Below are 22,283 nucleotides of genomic sequence, written 5' to 3' on the forward strand. Positions count from 1 at the left end.
TCAAAGACTATATAACAAACCCCTAGTGCCAGGCATGACAAACGTCCCTTCAAGTACCTTGTCAGGAGGTCCAAGTGACTCCCTAGAACAGGCTGTGGTTATTGTTACCCTTAGTTGCTTTAGTTGCCAAAGGTTAGAGGTACTGCTGAAGACAACATGTCCTTCAGTCATGGGACTTTGAGATACTGAGCTGGAGCTCAGGTAGAGGCCTCCTGTCTGCAGCTAGATCTCATAGTATCTTAAAGTGCCCTCTAAGTTTCCAGGAAGGAAAAATAAATCAATAATATATTTTCAAAATAATCACAGGTAATACTGATACGAGTGATATGTAGTTTAAAATTGAATGGTTTTACATGAATTGTCTTGGTTGATTTCTGAGAAGACAGCTAAGTAGGTGTAATAATACTTCTGTAGAGTCCCAATATGCACATAAGGGACTTATCCGATCTACCTACCTATGCCTACATAGTGGTGCACATTAATTACTTTTCTACCTTCCCAAATTGGTATTTTCCTTTTGGCTTCCAGGACTGTGTTTGTGCTTCATGCTTTTTCATCTTAGCCATTTTCTCTGTCTCATTTTAAGAGCTTATTTTTCTATATTTTCAGAAAAATCAGCCTCAGATGTTCATTTGCCTTTTTCATTCTTTTTTTTACATATTATCATTTGGGAAGCTCACTTATCCCTGTACAAAGACCAAACTTGTTTACTCAATATTCACTTCAACATCTTTATATTGTAAAGCGACACATTATTCTTCTCAGACTCCCTTGCAGCTAGAATTCAGGGGGTAGATTAAGTTTTGCCAATAGAATTGGTATATAATTGATATACCAAAACACTCCCCCACTTACCACAATGTATAATTCAATGGCTTCTCATATATTCACAGTTTTACAACCACCACCACAGTCAAGAAAATGCAGATATATAAGATTTGAAAAGCTGAAATGAGGCCAGCACCATCTGTTTGTTGTACTTGATGGTTGCTGCTGGCAAGAACAATCATGGGAACACCAGAGTCTTCACAGCAGTTTTATTGTATTTGATCATTAGCTTCTTATATGTAGAGGCATGTTATGGCTAGTTTTCATTGTGTAGTTGACACATCTAGGAAGAGAATTTTAATGAGGAATTGTCTAGATTATGTTGGCCTGTGGGCATGCCAATGAGGGATTTTTTTTAATTGGGTAATTAGTTGTGAAGACCCACCCTGAATAAGGATGGAAACTGTTTCATGGGCTTGGCCTTGGGCTGAATAAAAAGGAGAAGGCAGCTAAGGATTAGAATGTATACATTAATTCATTGCCTTTTGCTCTTGAAAATGGAGGAACGTGATCAGCTTTTTCAAGCTTTTGCTCCCTTGATTCTCCCCATCCCCTGTAGTAGCTTGAAAACAGTTACCACAGGCCAAAGAAATCCTTTCTTCCTTAAAATCCATTTATCAGACTATTTTTACCAGAATGGTTGGGAAGAGAGACTGAAATGAGGTGAATATGCAATGATTGAAGTGGTCTCCACTTTATTCAATTGATCCTCCAATTATGATGGAGAGTTTGGTTTTCTGGCACATGATGTTTATAACTTTTCTATCTCATAGATGCTATTTCTGCAAATTCACTTAGGTCCAAATTATTCAACTTTTCTAATGATTTTGCCAATATTAAATCCACTACATAAATACTTGTTGCATAAAATGACTAGAGTTAAACACAGTTTAAGCTTGAAGCAGATTAAACTGTACACCACTTTCTTCTAAAGTTAACCAAGTTTGAGCACAAGTTTTATGTCTTTAACTTTGAATTCTTGCTAAATTTCTCTTTTAGACCTAGTAGTCAATATGCTTAAGAATGAATTCATCATCTTTCTTCCCCAGCTTCCTCTTCCTAATTCTCTAATTCCCCAGGAAATAGTCCTAATGATAGCCCATTTAACCTGCTAATAACCTGTCGGTCACCTCTGACTACTTTCTCTACCAGCATCCTTCCCTCTCCCATAATCAGTTGCCCAGTCAGCGAATCTCTGCCTCTGTGTCACTCTTCATTCTCAGTGGCTCTGTTTGTTGCAAAGATTAATAGTCCTGAAGCACAGCTAACGATCATTCCCTATCAGTCACCACACACACAGTCCAGAGGGATCTAGATAAAGCACCAAACTCATCCTCAATATTTTTTGCTGCAAATCCTACAGTAGTTCCTCTTGCCTCAAGAGTAGAGCATAACACTCAAGGTCTTTAGCCTAGGTTTAAGACCCTTAATGGCTTACCTTAGTTCTCCAGACTTATTTTCTGATGTTTGCTCACAGTTTAAGCTTGAAGCAGATTAAACTGTACACCATAGCTTTTCCTTTTCTCTTATGTTTGAATATGAGATTCTCAATTGGTTTCCTGGGATGTGTTTTGCAGGAATTCTTATTTCCTGCCTAAATGCCATCTCTGTGACTATAAAGATTCAGTGAACTTCCATCAATAATCCATTAAAACTCACCACCATCAGTCATTCTTTCCTCTCTTCCTCTGAGTGTATTGTACTGTTATGTATATTTCAACTTGTGTCCGTGTTCACCAGAACTTCCTCCTTCTACTCTAATATTGCATCGTAGATAGGTGTATATCAAGCACCCAGCACAGAGCTAATATGAGCCAGGAGCTCTGAGCACAGCTGAAGAGTTCATTGAGTTGTAGATTCAGTATTCTTCATACTTTTAACACGTAAGATGCAATGAACTAAACATTGAGATTGTCATGGCTTCCAGCGTGCCAAGGACTTGAGATATTTTATATAAATAACAAAATATATTTCTCCAATTTCAACTTGTGGCTACCTACACAAAATACCTAAAAGTGGGGACTCAAATGGACATTATACACAAGATAACTAAAAGTATGGACTCAAATGGATATTTAATACTACTGTTCATAACAAAATTTTACAACAGCTAAAATGTAGAAACATCTCAAATAGCTATTGGCTTGTGAACAGATAATCAATATTGGGTCTATATATACAGATACATACAGATGTTTTCAACTTCAAAAAGAAAAAGATTTGGACACATGCTAGTATATGAGTCAGCTTTGAAGATATTATGTTAAGTGGAATAAACCAAACACAAAAGGCTAGCAACTGTATGATTGCAGTCTGTAAGATTCTTAGAAGAATAGAAGTTCAAGGAAATGAAGTCAGATTGGTAATTATGAGGAGCTTGGAGAAAGGAGAGAAGGGTTTAATGAACACAAACTTCAGTTGAAAGAATGTTCTGGAAAATAATAGTAGCTTAGCCATATGCTGGTTAGTTTCATGTCAACTTGACACAAGCTACTATCGTTTTAGAAGAAAGAAACACAATTAAAAAAATGTTCCCACCAGATTAGCCTATAGGCAAGCCTGCGGTGCATTTTGTTGGTTGGTGATTCTTATGGGAGAGCCCACTTCACTTTGTGTGATGCTGGGCTGATGATATATAAGAATGCAGGTTGAGTAAGCCATAGGGTGAAATCCAGGAGAAGCTCTCCTTTATGGTCTCTGTATCAGATCCTTTCTCCAGAATCCTGCCCTGCTTGAGTTCTTGCCATGATTTCCTTGGTGATGGAGTATGCTTTTGAATTATAAGCTGAAACAAGGCCCCTTTTTTCAATGTGTGTGTGTGTGTGTGTGTGTGTGTGTGTGTGCCTGTGTGCATGCATGTATATGTGTTATTACTTGTCCTAGGGTTCTTATTGATTTTTATATCATGGTATTTTATCACAGCAATAAGAATTCCAGTTTAGACAAGTAGTAAAGCACACACATATATGCATACACTTGCCTATGCATGTACATATACACCACACCTACCATAATTGCTATGGCTTTTCCAGTTTTTGTTTGTTTTGTTTTGTTTTCTGGCATTTCAAGACAGAGTATCTCTTGTGTATCTCTGCCTATTCTGGAACTTACTCTGCAACCAGACTGTCCTTGAACTTGCAGAGATCCTTCTGTCTCTATCTCCTGAGTGCTGGGATCAAAGGCATTCACTACCCATACCACTACTCATCTGGCTTGTATGTTCAATTCTGCCCAGATGAATATAATGAAACTTAATCCGTGATGTGAAAGTATTCAGGTGTAAGGCCTTTGGGGGGGTGATAGTATGAGACCCCTGGCTCTCTCCTTCTATCACAAGAGGACACAGCCAGAAGATTCTGCTTTTGAATGAATAAGCACTCATCAAACTTCAAATCTTTTATTTTTTATCTTGGATTTCCCAGTGTCCAGAACTGTGAAAACCAAATCTTGTTGTGTACCCATCACTCAGTATTATGTCAGTAACCCATACAGACTACAGTAATGACCTTTCTATAAAAGCCCTATTCTTACCTCTAATCTGGTTATATAAGCTCTACCCCCAGATCTGCCATCACTCAGTTACATAAAATCAACATTGCACTGTATGTTCCTAGAACTCAACTCCCATACCCTTGTGGTGAAGAGCATGGTGGCAACTTTTATCCGTAAAATGATTTTGCCTATAGGAAGTTCTAATTCTATTTGGCTCGAGGTCCATGGCAGTGAATATGCTATCATAACCCAGGAAAGCTTTACAATTTCTCCCACAGGCTCCTGTGAACCAACTCAGTTATAGAAATTTGGTCCTCATCATGACTGACCAGAGCATGCTGTTTCTTTCATGCCCCCATGAGAGTACAGAGCACAGAAAGCATCTAGAACTTTAATCATTTGTTCATCCACCCGTTCTTCCAGCAATCATTGAGCATCTAATTAGAAACTCCACTAAGTGTCAGAAATATAGATACCAAACAGATATGTGCAGTCTAGGACATTTATAGTACAGGAGACCTTGCCATACTAATATGTGCTCAACATGATCTTTCATTGAAAAAATACAGATAAACACAAAGAGCTGTTGGGTTTGTAGAGTGACGTATTGCTTACGAAGAATGAACAACACGAAGAAAGTTGATTTTGCACTAATCTTGAAAGATGACCCATACATAAAGATGGAGCTGAGTCAGAGACTTCTTGTTCCCCTCCCTGATTTTTGTGTGTTGAGACAGAGTCTCCCACTTTAGGCTGGGTTGGCCTGTAACTTACTAAGCAGCCCAAATTCATCTCGAGCTCATAGTAATCTTCCTGCCTCCATTAAGACAGTCCTGGAAGTTCTGTTAACCTCCAGCTTGCTGACTTTTCTCCTTTTTATCCACTTCTATGTTGGTGCTGTCCAGCATGGCAGTCTGGACAGCTAGGCTGTGAGAAGAATTCAGAAAGCATTTTATACCCATGGTGTGACTGGTAGGATAAATAGCATTTTCTTAAAACCTGATATCTGCTGATACGATCTCATAAGTAAATCCTCTCTTAACTTAAGACCCCCCCCCAGGCACAGATAAAATATTATTCCAGCCTGCCATCCTTTTAATGTCTTTGCAATGTTTGCTATTCTGATGTCAACAGTCATTGTATAGCATGGTTTTCAATGTGGGATTAGACCTCTTCTATTCTAGGCATAATCAGAAAAGCAATTGGATAGTTGGTATGCTCTTTGGAATTCTGTTGAAAAAGAATGAGGTTCTGCCAGGTCCTGTCAGAGAAGAAGAAAAGAGACTTGAATGGGGGAGACAAAACCCCTGAAAGGGAAGTGCTGACAGGTTACACTAGTCACAAAACATGCACACAGCACCCAGGGGGCACCAACTTGGAAAACATGCCAACGTTGGCCTGCAGGTCCCAGCATGCAGGGGCTAGAAGGGAACTAATTAATTAAAGAATGTCAAACACATTGTCAGAGCGCAGACCCAGAGAATAATATGGACTCCATGTGCTTTCATGGAGGGTGGTGATGGTAGTGGTAGTAAGATTACACTGAACCCATAAGAACTTTTGTCAGCTAAAGATGGATTCAAACATATTTTTTTATTTTATCATAGAGAGAAGACAGATTGCCCCTTCGAAGTCTGAATGAGAGAAACTAAATGCTTCCTAAAAATAAGGGAGAAAAACTAACATTTGCTGAGCACATATCATGGGCCAGTTATTGACAGGAATCTCCTAGGTAATGCACTGACCCTTGTAGAGGTCCCCTGTGTCGGAGTCCATGTGAAGCTCTACAGAGCTGCAGCCCTGGTGCCATCTTGTTTGCCTGTGTCACCTCACTTCATCCTGTGAAAAAGCAGCAAAGGACATGCCATTTTACGCATGCGAAAACAGACCTCTGACCCTACAATGTATCGCTACCTTTGAATATTCCTTAATCTTGCTTGACTTTAAAGTCCCCAGTTACCATCCTACCTCACACTAAATGCCAGGCGGTGGTCACTACTTTATGATTAACATCCTTGGAGACAACGGCTACAAAATGCTTCTAGGCTTTGCTCATCTGCATGGAGTTCTGACCTAAGCAGACTCTAACTTAACCCTGCTATTTTGTTCCTGAGACATTTTCTTCTGAAAGTGTAAGCCTTCATTTTCAAGATCTCTCCTCCCTTATTTTGAATCCTTGTTCTCAAATACTATTCTACTGTTGGACATTCAGTATCTTACTCCCAAACCTCTAGGGTGCTTATTCTCTCAGGAATTCCTATATTTAAATAGGGAGGAAAGCATTAGGATATCCAGACAGCCATTGGCATCTGCCTGGAAACAGTGGTGTCTTGCCCTAGAGAGATTAGGCAGTCTACTTTAAGAGTGCATTATGGGCTCTGAGTCTCCATCTGTGGCTGCTGCTTTAGTAGGGCTCTTGGACTCACATCCTTCCCAGGAAAGGATGCTTTAGTGTGTGTTTTGCCCATAGGCAGATTACTGAATCTGTCTGTAGATTGTCCTCTTCTTTAGAACAGATGCTCTCTTTGGGTGTAGACATAGGGATAAGCACTGTACATGATAGAAAAACTGAGAAAGGAAAGTGCAGGCAAGTCTGTGCTCATCTATATGAGGCTGTGTTGTTCACAATGCATGACTGTGTTGTCTCTCTGTGGTTGTTAGGGTCCAGTCATGGGGAGAAGCTGTCATTGAGTTAGGTCTTTCCTGATCCAGTCATACTTGATCATTCCTTTTATTCTCAAACTTTGGACAGGGCATAAAGTAAAAGTAATATAACTGTTCCTCATAATAATGTTGGACACCTCTACTTTCTGAAAAAAAATAAGAGAAGTACAGAAGACACACATTGGAGCTTTGGTAACTGCTAAAGTAGGTAAATGTCAATGGAATATCTCCATATTTTCAAATACATCCTTGGGTAGTCAACTACTACACTTAACTGAAGCTATTCTTGTTTGAGTTTAAATAAAAATTTATTTTCTAACCACTGGCTATCATTGATCCTGATTTACTTAATCCCTATAGAGATCATGCATGTTTGCCATCAGGGCATTACATGTTATAGTCTCCTTATGGAAGCTGGGATACAGAAATTTTCATTTGACTTCATTCTCTTGAAAGTTTTAAATGTGCTATAGAGAGAACAGAGGTTGTAGTCTTACACGAACTCAAATCCCTCTGTATGAATGACTTCATTAAACCCCTCATTAAAAAAAGCATGATGGTTTGATTATTGTCATGGTACCATTGGCTCTAGCCCTGTCTGTGGAACTAAATCCATGCAAGTCATCCACTATAAATTGCAGTCACTCCACCATGTTAACTCCTCTTCCATCACTTCTGATACTCACAGTCTTTAAGTCCTGGACTTTCTTTCCAGTCTGTAAAGTCTGAAATCCAAAGCAGCTCAGGCAAGAAAAACTGAGAAAGCCAGGGTGAGTGGTGTATGGCTTAGCACTGGAAGGGACCAGTGAGCATTCTCGTCTCATTTCACTTCCAGATAAGAGACTTGGAAGACCACAGAGTCTGTGAAACACATACAGTGAAGCTAAGTTTCTTTAAACTTCAGATCTACTATAGAGCACATCTCTGGCCACGTCTGGTATTTCTTATTCCACATGGATCCATGGTCTCCCATTTCTCTTTCAGGAAGCAGGATGAATATAGTCATTTTAGAGGCATGCTTACAAAGAAAACTCTTTACACCATGCACTTTCATGAAATCAAGTCATCTAGTTAAGAATCTTAGACATTCACATGACTATCACCCTCAACAACAGGATTCACCAAGCCCTGAGATCAGTGAGTGAAATTCCTAACACCAAATCTCTTTCCAGTTTTGATTTACATTATTATCTACAAGACCATACTGAAGTTAGACACTACTTCTAAATCACCAGGTTTTTTCATTGTAAGTGACACCCTTTGCACTCTATTAACATGGTCGACTTTTGATTAAAACTTTTTAATACTTTTTGTGATATAGGATCAATATATCATAAAAGCATCATTAAAACACTCATCTCTTGCTGGTTATAAATTGCCTTGTTGGTGATGTGACTACATCTCCCAGAATCCTTTGGGAGACTGATCCTTAAGATCTGGGCATGTTGCACAACAGAAGGATGATTGCAGCCTAGCCTGGCTCTCTCTGCACAGAAAAGACACATGGTAGAATAAGAAAAGCAGACATGGTGGGCGTGTCGTAGGTGGGCCTGTCAATGGTGAGTTTCACTGTTAAATGCTTGAAACCACATTTAACTTCTCTAGGCCTCTTTGCATCTACAAAATAAAATCTGTCTTGCCTAGTTCACAGGATTAATACAAAGGAAAATAAGACAATACACACGAAATTATTTTGAAGAAAAAATTTTGGTTTTCTAGAAGACAGAATTTTAGGTAGACTTTAGCATGCAGGATGCTTACTGTAGTGTACCTTTAAGATATACACCGGAAAGAAAAGAGAAAGGAAAATAATGTCAGGGGAAATTCAGAAGTTATACAAGCCAATGAAAACTTCATCCAGCACCACAAGAAAATCCAGAGCTACCATGGTCTGTCAAGATTCTCTCAACTTCTGTTCAAACAGCAAACTATGTAAAGTCGTCACTAAATGTTCACTGGATGTCAGTTATCTGAAGAGCGGCCATGAACTTGAGGCAGGTGACCCTTGGCAGCTGAACAGACAGTGAAGGCTATCCTCTGATAGCATTCACAGTATCTAGGGTAAAATGTCTTTCCCAGAGAAGAAAACTTGCTGATAAATCACAGTGTCTAAAACAACATGCCCTTATTCATCCTGACTGTACTTTTGAGGAGAAAAACCTTCAGGGTTCCTTGGTGTCACGTTTCTTTCTCACGGAGGAAACTTACAGGGTGAAGAAAATTGGGAAACGTGATAGCCCATGCTGCTGGAACTGGTCTCAGAACCATTTTGTATGTCAGATCCTGCAACATCCTCTAGTGGTACCTCTGCTCATATGGGTTGGTGACCCAGATCCTCAGACAGCGTGTATTGTGAAACTTAGTCCCATGACATTTGATTGTGCATTTACTTCCAGCATGAGGCAAGGGAGAACCAAAAGGCACCCAGACAGATTTCCTGGATGTAAATATAGTCTTATCCTTCCCTGTTGTAAAAAAGCAACTGTTGAAGGATGGCCAGTTTCCCCCTGAAAATATCACCTCCCTACTTTTCTGCTGACTTTAGACACACAAAGCATGAAATGAGCAAAGAGATTCTGCCTTATATTTCCTTGCAATTTAGCTATATTCTTTGATTAAAATACTCTGACTTGTGTGGCCCGGACTGCTTGTCATTCACTTTTCTCCTCATAGCAGTCAGCTCTTCTAGGAAGGTAACCCACAGACCCTCAAATGTGAGGGCTCTGGGGGGGGGTATCTGGTCTTAGAATCCCTATCAATTCAGAGAAGGAAGCATATGCTAGGAATAGTTACTCTCATAAGTGATTTTAAGGCAACCTTCAATGAAATACAGTGCAAAGTTCCACTTTCAGCTAAGGAGATAGAATAACCCACCCCACCCATGCGTGTTAAGTAGTCCCCTTTCTCCTTGGTCAGCTTGTCTTAAAGAGCCTTGTCTGCTCACACCGCATGACTGTGGCTGCGAGCTGAGACAATGCTAGTACACAGTGATAGATGACATAGAGTCAAGTCTCCACGCAGCTGGCTTGTATTTCCCCTTGCTCCTTTCGTGATTTATTTCAGACATTCCACTTCCTTCTCTTAATATACTGTTGCTGGACCTGCCTGACCTTATAACTGTATGGACCAGAAAGGACCTGTTTTACGATAGTATGTTCTAAATTAAAGTTGCTTGGTTTTTCATGGTCAAAATATCCAAATACTTTGTATCTGTCAGGATCAACAGCATGTCCAAATTATTTTCCAATAAGAATGTAATTCTCAAACTCAAATGACATGATTTTGCTCTAGAAGCACAGACACATGTTCCTACCGGGACTTACCCGGAGCCAGTTTCCTCCAACATTAGTACTTATGATGTCAGAAAATCTACCAGATGCTTTCAATGTGAACCTGCTATGCACAGTGCTTTTCTACTTTGGTGTCTAAAAACTGGAAGCTGTCTATGTATGAGTTCTATATGTGTGGAATATACTGCCAGATAAATAAAAACAGCCTAATGAGGAGTGGCCATCCTTTGTCAGAATGGGCAAAGCAAGCTGAAATAATTTGAATTTTAGTTTGGATAGGATGTCTAAGAATAATACTACACACTGAACCTTTCTAGGTTTTATTAATGTGGCAGGCCTCTTGTTCCTTGTCAGAAGTATCTATATGCTGAACCATATGTGTGTAACTCAGTCAGGCCTCTAGAGAACTGTTTCTTCTTTATGTAACTTTATAATAACAACAACATTATCAAAGTCGTAAGTCAGTGCAACTGTTGAAGGACACTATACTGTGGGAGTGATAGATGCCATCTTCATCAGAACAGCTGTGACCACTTGCGAGGAACTCCCAGACTGAGATCATTGACTGATGGGTCTGAGGAAAGCCACCTGAGAGACTTAAGCCACTGACCCTCCTGGCCATTTGTATGTAATTCTGTCCTCATTGGGTGTGGCTTCATGGTCTTTGAAAGTGCTAGACTGTACAGACCACAGAAGGTTAACTAAATTAGGGAGAAGTCCATCTTTGAAGCTAAGGGGATGTTAGCATCCATGCTGAGGTATGTCTGGTTTCTTCAGAGGCCAGACTGGTAAACTAAATGGGAACACGATGGATATTACCATGTCTGTAACATGTGCTCCTCACAAATAGTGCTAATTTCTTATAATATTTGGCTTATGTTATGATGCTTATCTGTCTTCTAGGGAAAAGGTAGGGAGAAAAATCAATTTTAGAGGTTTCTGTTTGGCTCTCCATCAAGGTGGTGCTTTCTCTTGGGCTAAAGAACCTACTGTGAGAACTGTATTGATACCATATATTTCTTTCAATTCTACATTCAGAGAATTAGCAAAATTCTAAACTCAAGAGTGTGGGAACACAGTGGGTCCACTATGAGCTGAAGCTTAGTCAGGATTCTGATTAATAACCAACCCTTCTGTGTTGGATAGCTCTTATCAACAGCATAGGCTAGAGTTACTTTGGAATAAAGAACCTCAACTGAGAAAATGCTCACATGAAATTGGTCTGTGTGCAAGCTTTTCCTACACCTTCTTCATTGGTGATTGATGTAGAAGACCCCAGCTCACTGTGGGTGATGCCACCCCTGGAATTTCCCTGGGCTCTAAAACAAAGTAGGTTGAGCAAGCAATGAGTAGCAAGCCAGTAAACCACACCCCTCCATGGCTTCTATATCAGCCCCTGCCTTGAGTTCCTACCTTGACTTTCTTTCCTAATGGACTTTTATGGGAACATGGAAGCTAAAGTAAACTCTTTCCTCGCCAACTTGCTTTTTATCGTAGTGTTTCATCAGAGCAATAGAAACCCTAAGAGGTCTTCTAGTTAAGGATTCAGCTAGCTCCATTGCTATGACCTAAATGTTTTAGTCTTCCTAAAATCCTTATGTAATGGTATTAAGAGATGAGGCATGAGCTGGAGAGCTGGCTCAGTGGTTAAGAGCACTGACTGCTCTTCCAGAGGTGCTGAGTCCAATTCCCAGCACCCGCATGGTAGTTCATAACCATCTCTAATGGGATCTGATGTCATCTTCTGGTGTGTCTGAAGGCAGGACAGTGTACTTACATAAAATAAATAAATCTCAAAAAAAATGGAGGTGAGACATTTGAAATTGTTTCTCTTAAAGGGACCTGAGGTCTGGGAGAACAGCTCAGCTAGCAACTGATTTGGCATACAAGCATTTGAATCTAAATTTAATCCCCAAATGCATCTTTAAAAAACCAAGTAGGCACAAATAATCCATGGGGAAGTAGAAATAGGTGGATTTTTGAGGCAAGCTGACCAGTAGCCTAAACTATTAGGAGAGTATCAAGTCAGTAGGAGATCTTGTCTCCCAAAATAAACATATTTTGGTACCTGAGCGACCATACCTAAGTTTGTCCTCTAGCTTCAACACACATGTATATATGCATTCAAACACATGTCCCCACACATATGAACATGCATATACATATATACACATAATAAAAATTACAATAGTATAAATAGGCCTGGGGGAACTTCTTGCCTCTTCCATTATGAGAAAACAAAGCACAAAGATGCCGTCTGTAAACAGTAGACCATCACCAGGCATTGAATCTGCTGCCCTCTTAATTTGGGATTTTCCAGGCTCCAGAGCTGTGGGCAAGAAAATTATATTCCAAAAGGCTTAGTCTTTGTTATTTCATTATGTCAATCTGAATGGGCTGAGACACTGACCCTATGTCCAATAGCTTCAGGGGTGCTCAGACATCCCCTTGCCTGGAGTGTGGAGTCAGCCAGATGAATGGCTAAGGTTCTTTTGGGGGAAAAATGAGAGAGTATTTCCTAGGCATACTTATTGTGTGGCATTTCTTCATGGAGAATCATTCGCCTGCGCAATCGATTATAAATACATAGCCTGGTAATGGGCAGGCAATACAGTCACAAACTTAGGCTGCCAGCTGCACCCTTGGACATCCTTGGGATCACAAAGTATATGAGTAACCAAGATTGTAATTCTGCACCAGTTTAACATGTAAGGTATTTGATAATGGATATGCTTGGGCTCACACCTTTGAAAGAGGAGTTAATTAAAGAGTTATGTCGCCCACAAACAACAATGCACTCCGAAGCCAAAGTGACTTCTCAGAGTTGTATAGAGTTTGACTAAAACGTCTGGCCCCTTACAACAGTGTCATGCCTCTTCGCGCTGTAGGTCCCTGCCTTGGGCATGAATTTAAGTGAGGCAGCTTTGTACCTGAAGCAATCCCAGGAGGCCATGCTGGCTGGAGGGCTTCTTCTGCTAACACTCTGTTGCCTGGAGAAAGAACAAATGCTGCAGCAATGGGATCAGGGCAGCTGCGCCCAGCATCCGATTCGCACTCTGGGAACGATCCCCATCCCTGGTCCCACCCCATCCCTCAACTCACCACTCAGAGTCAGAGACAGCTTCTTCTCCCTAGCCAACATAAGTCAGTGGCCTCTTGCTTGCTTTTCACTGAACAGGGCTGTGGATTTCCCTTGTCTAGTTTCCAAGATTGCTGAAGGGCCCAAACAGGAAGGAAACAGATATGGAAAGTCCTTGAAAACAATAAAGCATCTTTCTAGGCAATTACTAGGTTGTGTTATCGTCACTAGTGTTGAAGATTCTTGAACATTGGAGGAATGGGTTTAAAGTAGCATTCAAAGGCACAAAAGAAGAGTACTTAATGTCTCTTGCTTCTGTTACTTTATTAGGTTGATGGTCTACATTTTGTACCCTAGGACTATACCTCTCACAACTGTGGTGCTTACAAGTCTGTCCTTCAAAGCTTTTAAACCATCAGCAAACCTTTATATTTTGCTATGGTCACCCACACACTCACCAACAAAGATCTGACATTTCTGGATGAGATGAGAGGTAGAGTAAGAAACATACTTGCCACATAATTTTACTTTGTACACACATGTGCACCCCCCTCCATCAGCTTTTTAAACAACAACATGAAGTACAGAAATGAGTTCTTCCCACACACCAGATTAAACAACAAACTCTTTCTTTTCATTTTGGGCAGTTATGTGCCCTCTCAATGAAGTCAGATCGCTGGACACCACCCTCACAACATTTCTTCCTTTCAGACTATGAAGTTGCTTCTTGCTTAGAAAAAATATATATACAGTTATGTCCACAGAGCATAAATCTGTAAAAACACAAAATTAATACATCATCTCCATCTTCAAAGTATGCACACAGGGGAATTGAGCAACTACAGTGAGTCTTTTCCCTGCAACAAATCAGAGACCAAGCCAGACACCGAAGCCCCAGCATGCACCTGTGTTCAGCCGCTCTACCTGGGGAGTAACCCTGCATGATCTATGGCACTGGCTCTTTCAAAAGGAAGCCTCAGAAGGGAGGAGAAGAATGTCTGAGGGTTTGTCTGGGGAAAAATAAAAGAAATAATTGTTCTAAAAAAAAGGAGAAATTGGTATTTCACTGGCAGCCTCGGTTGCACAGGAACACTTTAAATTTCCTTGGCTGATATCCTTCAACAGAAAATCACCAACTTGTTTAGTAATCCCTCATCTGGGGATTTGACTGCCTGCAGTCACACAGCCAGAAGCTGAGTGCATCTAGATACCCAAGTGTCTCCAGTGGGGGTACTGAGGCACTGGGGCAGGCTGGGCTCCAAGTTCTTCTCAATGCAAATGTATGGAAAGAAGCTGAACAAGGCACCCATTTTTCACCATCTGTTGTCAGCAAGAAGAAAGAGTGACCTGGAAATGAGGGTCTGCATCATTCTGTCAATGGGCCCGGGGGACTGTAGGAAAGGTGTTTTCAGCCCCAGACGTGGCACTTAACTGTGTTGTGCACTGTCCTCCCACTCCAGCTTTCTTAGGTGAGATGTAAAATGACCCCGTCGGTAAACAATGCATGTGGCCACAGGGCACAGAGCAGTGTGCATGTGTACTTGGGTCCCTGAGCCTCCGTAGGTGATGAATCTAAAACCCTTCCAGATTAAACTTGGTTAACCATTTTCCTATCTGCACCTGTACTAGTCAATTTCTCTCTCCTCTTATTTAACTATGGAATTTTCCTCTTTCACTGGTAAGATGTTTCAGCCACCTGCTGGGTAAACAATGTTGTGGAAAATAAAGCTGAGTTATGTCATAGTGACAATATTAAAGTAGTTCAGAGAGAGATGGTATCCAAGAGGGCTCAGTCTCATCCCTTCCCTGTGCTAGTGTGGGATTTTACCCAGGTTTTTCAGCCCCCTTGGGCTTCCATTTCATCATTGTTAACAGCAATGGATTATGGGATTCTGCACACTCTTTTTCCACTTCAGCAGAATCTGGTCAATCATGTAGGAGAAATTGTTATTCATCTGCAAACATTTCCCACCTATTATAAGCTATCCCTTGTGTTAGATCCTGGGGGGGCAGAGGGACAAATCTGCCTATAGAAATCTGCCAAACTCAACAGCAGGAAGAGATATGCAAACATATGTAAAGGACCACAATAGAACTGCTGTCGAAGATGTGGGTAATTGAGGAAGAATCCTGATTACCAGGGGTTGGAGAGATCTGACCATGATATGCAAAACGAACTGACATTTGTACAGATGGTGGGCAGAGAATGCACCAGTAAAGAAGGGAGGGTGAGGGGTTGGGGATTTAGCTCAGTGGTAGAGGGCTTGCCTAGCAAGCGCAAGGCCCTGGGTTCGGTCCCCAGCTCCAAAAAAAAAAAAAAAAAAAAAAAAAGAAGGGAGGGTGAGAATGGTGATTTTAGGCTACTGGGGCCTCAGGACATAGGAAGATTGGCATAGTTACCACACAGCAAATATATCAAAGTGGGAGTAGGGATATGATAATAGGAAGGGTGCTTTGGTGTGGCATCATGTAGGGCCAGGTGGAAACAGGTGAGTGATTTTAGATGCTGTCATGTAGCCCGGATTTAGAGGAGGCAAGGTAAAAATTGTTAGAAATTAAAAGGAGGCGTAATGACTGATCAAAGGGGTTTCTGTTTCTCTGTCTGGTGACTGAGTCGGGGAACCTATGAGGTGCATGGACCAGAAAGTCCTTCAAAAAGCCACGTAAGGAAGGACTGAGCTAGATATTAACAGTAAACATTGAATGAAATTCTGGAAGGGAAGGTTCGGTTTTGGAGCCAACCTTGCCACTTAGTCCATAATTATAGCTAAGTCTTAAGTGTGACAGATGTAGGATTTGTGATGTCTACATGGTGGATTAACAATTGCATGGCAAAATACCACTCTCTGGTCATTTTTGGGTTCTGTCAACAAGGAGAATCTTTAGATTAGTGGTTCTCAGCCTTCCTAGTTCCTTTAATACAGTTCCTCGTGGGGTAGTGATCCCTCAATCATAGAATTATTCAGTCACCACTTCATAACTGTAATTTTACTACTGTTATGAATCAAATTATAAATATCTGATCTGCAACCTCCCCAAAGGGGTTAAGAACCACAGGTTGACAACCATTGTGTTAGAGAAATAAAATTGAGCAGACTTTACTTCAGCAAAGTGATACCACAGCTCGTGAATGGGGCAGCTTCTAGAACCAGTGCAGGTTCTGAAACATCCAACCAGCATTGACGACAGGAAATGGAAGCAACATGCAGGAAGTAATTCAGTTGTCCATCACCTGGTTAATCCAGTGAATTGGATGTCGCTTTCATAGCTACTTGTTTACCGCCCATTCAGTTAACCACTTAGAAGTTTTCAAAACTACCAAAGCACAGGTAATGCGATTAAACTTCACATTGACTTGATCTATGGGCCAAAGGCAGTGTACTCAGTCCTAATCTCTGAATTTTATGTCATTTACACTTTATACGCATATCTAGCTTTAAATATATTCTTGCCCTAAAGAATAACTGTTCTGATATTAGCATGATATTATTCAATATGATTACCTTTTCCCCATACATGTTATATAGAACGTTATGTACCTGTATCTTTAATTTTTTGAGTGTTTATATTTCAAGTTTATCTTCAGTAATCAGTATGGAACTGGGTTTTATTTTGTCTAGCTGGCAATATGAATATTTTATATGTCTCATTAAGTTAATGTAAGTATAATTTAATTACAGTTAGAGCTAAGATTTAAATATTACCTTATCCTTTTTGATTCGCTGACTTTATGTTTGCATTCATCTTTCCTGGCTTCTTTTCAAATAATCAAATATTTTAATGCTTATATTGTCCCATCTAACAGTTGCCTTATTTGTTATAGTAGAGAGTACATTTATCACTGGCATATTATTGTCTAAAATAAATGATTACTGTTTCTGCCTTCCTGTTATTTAACACTTATTATTTGCTCCTCTATCTTCTATGTTATTATTTTCATGTGTCTTTAATTGTATGCATATTTATATGATAGAAGATATCTCACCCACCACAATTCCATCAGGATATATTTATATTTATCCATATTCTGCCCTTTCTTTTGTAGTTCACTTATTTTATTTTTATTTTCATCTAAGATATTTTCCTTTTTATAACATTTCTTTTGGAAGTAGATTTTCTAATGGTAAATTATCTTAGCTTAAACAAAGAATTCTCAGCTGAGGAATATCGAATGGCTGAGAAGTTTCTAAAGAAATGTTCAACATTCTTAGTCATCAGGGAAATGCAAATCAAACAACCCTGAGATTCCACCTAACACCAGAATGGCTAAGATAAAAAACTCAGGTGACAACAGATGCTGGCAAGGATGTGGAGAAAGAGGAACACTCCTCCATTGTTGGTGGGATTGCAAGCTGGTACAACCACTCTGGAAATCAGTCTGGAGGTTCCTCAGAAAATTGGATAGAATAATACCTGAGGATCCAGCTATCCCACTCTGGGCATACACCCAAAAGATGCTCCAACATACAACAAAGTCACATGCTCCACTATGTTCATAGCAGCCTTATTTATAATAGCCAGAGTCTGGAAAGAACACAAATGTTCTTCAACAGAGAAATGATACAGAAAATGTGGTATATTTCCAGAATGGAGTACTACTCAGCTATCAAAAACAATGACATCATGAAATTCTGAGACAAATGGATGGAACTGGAAAATATCATCCTGAATCAGGTAACCCAATCACAAAAAAAAAAAAACCCACACATGGTATGCATTCACTGTTAAGAGGATATTAGCCTGTGGGCTGGAGAAATGGCTCAGTGGTTAAGAACACAGACTGGTCTTTCAGAGGTCCTGAGTTCAAATACCAGCAACCACATGATGGTTCACAACCATCTATAATGCTATCTGATACCCTTTTCTAGTGTATCTGAAGACCTCTACAGTATGTATAATAAATCTTTTAAAAAACACACAAAAACCTCATATTTAAAAAAAAGAGGATATTAGCCCCAAAGCTCAGAATACATAAGATACAATCCACAGACCACATGAAGCTCAAGAAGAAGGATGACCAAAGTGTAGATGCTTCAGTCCTTCTTAAAAGGGGGAACAAAAATATTCATAAGAGGAGATATGGAGACAAAGTTTGGAGTAGAGACTGAAGGAATGGCCATTCAGAGACTGCCCCACCTGCGGTTCCAGCCACCTGTCCATGTTCCTGCATGTACATACAGCCACCAAACCCAGACGATATTGCTGATGCCAAAAGTGCATGCTGACAGGAGCCTGATATAGCTGTATCCTGAGAGGCTGTGCCAGAATTCAACAAATACAGAGGCAAATGCTTGCAGCCAACCATTGAACTGAGAACGGGGTCCCCATTGGAGGAGTTAGAGAAAAGATTGAAGGAGCTGAAGGGGCTTGCAACCCCATAAGAACAACAATACCAACCAACCAGAGCTCCCAGGGAATAAACCATCATCCAAAGACTATACATGGACAGACCCATGGCTCCAGCAGCATATGTAGCAGAGGATGGCCTTGTTGGGCACCAATGGAAGGAGAAGCCCTTGGTCTTGCCAAGGCTGGATCCCCCAGGGTAGGGGGATGTCAGGGCAGGGAGGCAGGAAGGGGTAGGTGGTTGGGTGGGGGAACACCCTCATAGAAGAAGAGAGAGGGGGGATGGGATGGGGATTATGGATGGGAAACCGGGAAAGGGGATAACATTTTGAAATGTAAATAAAAAATCCAATTTTAAAAAGGAAAAAATTATCTTAGCTTATGTTTGTTTAAAAATATCTCTGATTTATTTTTAGTTTTAGTGGATGAAGTTTTAGTTTGCTAGTCACGTGTACATACAGCAACTTGTTGTGAGATCGCTTCCTGATAAAACAAATAAACTGAATCTAATTTAAATGCAGTTGAAAATGCAGTTAGGTGGCCCCACCTGCTCAACAATACAGCTTAAGCTTTAGCTAACTTAAATATTTCTAGAACACTACGTGTTCCATTACAGCTTCATGAAGTCCTAAACACAGTGCCTAATTAATAACTGAGCTCTGAGCATCTTATAGAATTCCTCAAATACATCAGCATCAAACAACAAAAAGCACCATCCACACTACCCTGTGTACCATGAATAGAGCTGCTTGGTGCTTACATGGTTTATTAGGAGATGTAGCAAGTTGTCTCTTCCCAGACCAAGAGACTGTGATTCCTTATCAGTTTGCCCAAGAAAAGCTCACCATTCTGTTTTAAAGAACAATTGTCTTTAAATGATACAATTTTCATGTCATCATAAAGTCAAAACTCGAGTCAAACCATCTCTGGCTGCACCCACCCATCCTCTCTCTTACCACAAAGAATGAAATTCTCTTGTTTCGACCTCTTGGGGTCAAACCAATGAAAGATGGTGTTCCTAGTAAGGACTATCTGTGATCTTCCTTGTCTATCCTCAAGATCTTCAACTAAATTCCTTTTTCTATTCTTGAATATATTTTGGGTGGACACTGAATCCCAATATCTATTTCATGAAACCACTCAACACTTTGTTCTGTTTTCATAGCTTCTGCTTGCCTTTCAACCTCCATCCTTAGCTAATTCTAGGATCTGGAAAATATCCTTAACAGGAAGCTAGTCCTGTGCTCAAGTCTCCCAGCATACCCCATAGCCAAGACCCAAACTCTGCCTGCTTCTCCATTCAAGTTGATACAAATCCCAGAATCCAAATCTCTTGTCCAAGGCCAGGATCTCTAAATGGTACCAGAGAGAAAATGGTTTCAAAATCTCTGAGATTCTCCCTTTGCAGAGTTTCAGCACCTCTGAGACTCATGGCCTCCAGAGCTACCCAGCCCCCTTAATCAAGTGAGCGCTGCCAATTATTTGATATTTTAAACTATCCACCATGTAGTACAGCTATGACACCAGCTATTCCAATTATCTAAAACCCAAATTCTTCCAGGACCTTTAGATAATTCTGATTGGTCAGTCTCCATGGAGGGCATAGCTTTCACTTACACCAATATCCTGGCTGAAAAGAAAGAAACTTCTTTTACTTCCAGAGGCCTCTAAACTTGCTTTTGTGTGTATCTCAAATACAAGAACCATGATACATCTCCAGTCTTATCTGCATAGCCATTAAAGTATTGAGTTACTTACAAGGGTAAAAATGCTGTTATTGGCTTATACTAATCATAGTTTATGTTTTAGGCATAGGTGTTTTGTTATCCCATTTAAGTTCAGGATTCTCTTCTCAGGGAAGAAGGGTACTATAGAATGCTCTCCAGGTAAGCAGTCATATCCCATTTCCTTGTTGTTTTGTTGTTTTTACATAGGGATGTAGATGAAAGAATATATTACAAAGATAGTGCATTTGCTACTCCTTAATTGAGTGAACACTGAGCAAGTGACAAGACATTTACTTCAGGTGGAACAAGTGTGAAGCTTACAAAATTGGTCAAATTGGTTCTTCCATTTCTCTTCCTAAGTGGCATGTCTCTGTGTGTGCCCTAGAAGATTGCACAAAGACAGAGATTGTTACATGTCCCTTTTAATTGTTGATGCATTGTCATGAGAAGCCATCCGATTGTGACTTGTTGATTTGATAAGAAATTTATAGATTGGAGATGATTTAGATGGTTCTAAAGGATCCAAGAATGGTGATAGTAATGGCACGGTTATATGCATGTGTTTGGAGTGACCAGTCACAAAGACTGTAGAAAAGAGGACTGTGTGAGGGCAGGATAGAACTCACAAGTCTTGCTAAGTTGGACGGTCCATGATAGCAATGAGTGCAAACTATCTACCAGGGCTTAGCTTCTCTGAGCTGTTATGCAAATAAGATAGGAATGGTAGGTGTTTCACTGAGTAGAATAGAAATCCAAGAAACAAGAGATGAACCAGGCCAAGGTCATCGTATCTAGGATCGACTCTATTGCATCATTCGGACAGCAGCCCCAGCTCTCCTTGATTAAAAGTTAAATCCTTCCCAACAAATTTTATGGAGTTTTGAAAGACATTCTTTGACCCAGACACCAGGTAAGTTATACACAACTGAGCTCCACTTAATTGCATAATGAATGAATCAACTACTTTAAATCACTTTATGAAATTCCATACACTATCACATTTCTTTCTTTGTTACCAATACCTGTTAAATGCAACCCTGGTAGAGAAATAATTCATTTCATTGTATTAAAAAGTGCCTGACTGGAGGCCTTAAGTGTTGCAGTTCTCAATTATCTCACCCCCAATCCACCGTGCAGTGATAATTAGGGGCTAAAAGCTAAACTGATTACTGCAGAATTTTCTCCTGACAGCCATTTAATAGCTAATCAAGTGTTAAATCCCCAAATTATGCATTCCTCAGCAGCACACTGATCACAATAAATTTCAAAAGTTTCAGTTATCAATGTGTCTTACATGACTTTGCCCCAATACACTAAACATAAAGAAAGTCATGATTTAGATGATTTAAAATCTTTGACAATTAATTCTCATATATATATATAATTTTGAATTAATAATTTCTCTTAATGCTCAGTCCTAACCAAGCATCTTATCATATAATCTGCCTTTGCCGGATGAGATACCACATCACTTGGGCGCCTAAATTGCAACCAGATTGGTAGAATTAATACAGTCAATATATATGTATACTAAAGATAAAGGGCCAACGTATATGACTTTCTTAGTTGTAAATTCTGTGAGTTTTTACAGGAATATGACACATGACTCTGCTATAGAGGTGTAAGCTGACCCAGCACTATCATAGCATTGTGAAGGTGAGTCTCTTCAAGTTGTTCAGAGTAGCCACATAGATACCTAAGGAAACATTCATTTCTATATGAAGAGAAGCCACAAACCATTATAGCAGCCTCCTTATGTGAACACATGGAAGACTTCTACCTCTACCCCAATAAAGGCAGGGATGCTGAATTCATCAGAAATTATTATTTAGCTAGGTCAGATGATTTGCTATGGAT

At 40.0% G+C, this 22,283-nt stretch overlaps 1 long non-coding RNA gene across 1 annotated transcript in view; it reads left to right on the forward strand.

Annotated features, from left to right (window-relative positions):
* The window catches only part of LOC103695057 (uncharacterized), a 150,615-nt gene that overhangs the window by 5,475 nt on the left and 122,857 nt on the right, over window positions 1-22,283 (forward strand). The window contains exon 3 of the long non-coding RNA XR_010061236.1: window positions 17,940-18,027. This is a non-coding gene — a long non-coding RNA (uncharacterized LOC103695057). The remainder of the gene's footprint in view (window positions 1-17,939; window positions 18,028-22,283) is intronic.

The sequence above is a fragment of the Rattus norvegicus genome, chromosome 1, assembly GCF_036323735.1.
Source record: "Rattus norvegicus strain BN/NHsdMcwi chromosome 1, GRCr8, whole genome shotgun sequence".
Lineage (NCBI taxonomy): Eukaryota > Metazoa > Chordata > Mammalia > Rodentia > Muridae > Rattus > Rattus norvegicus.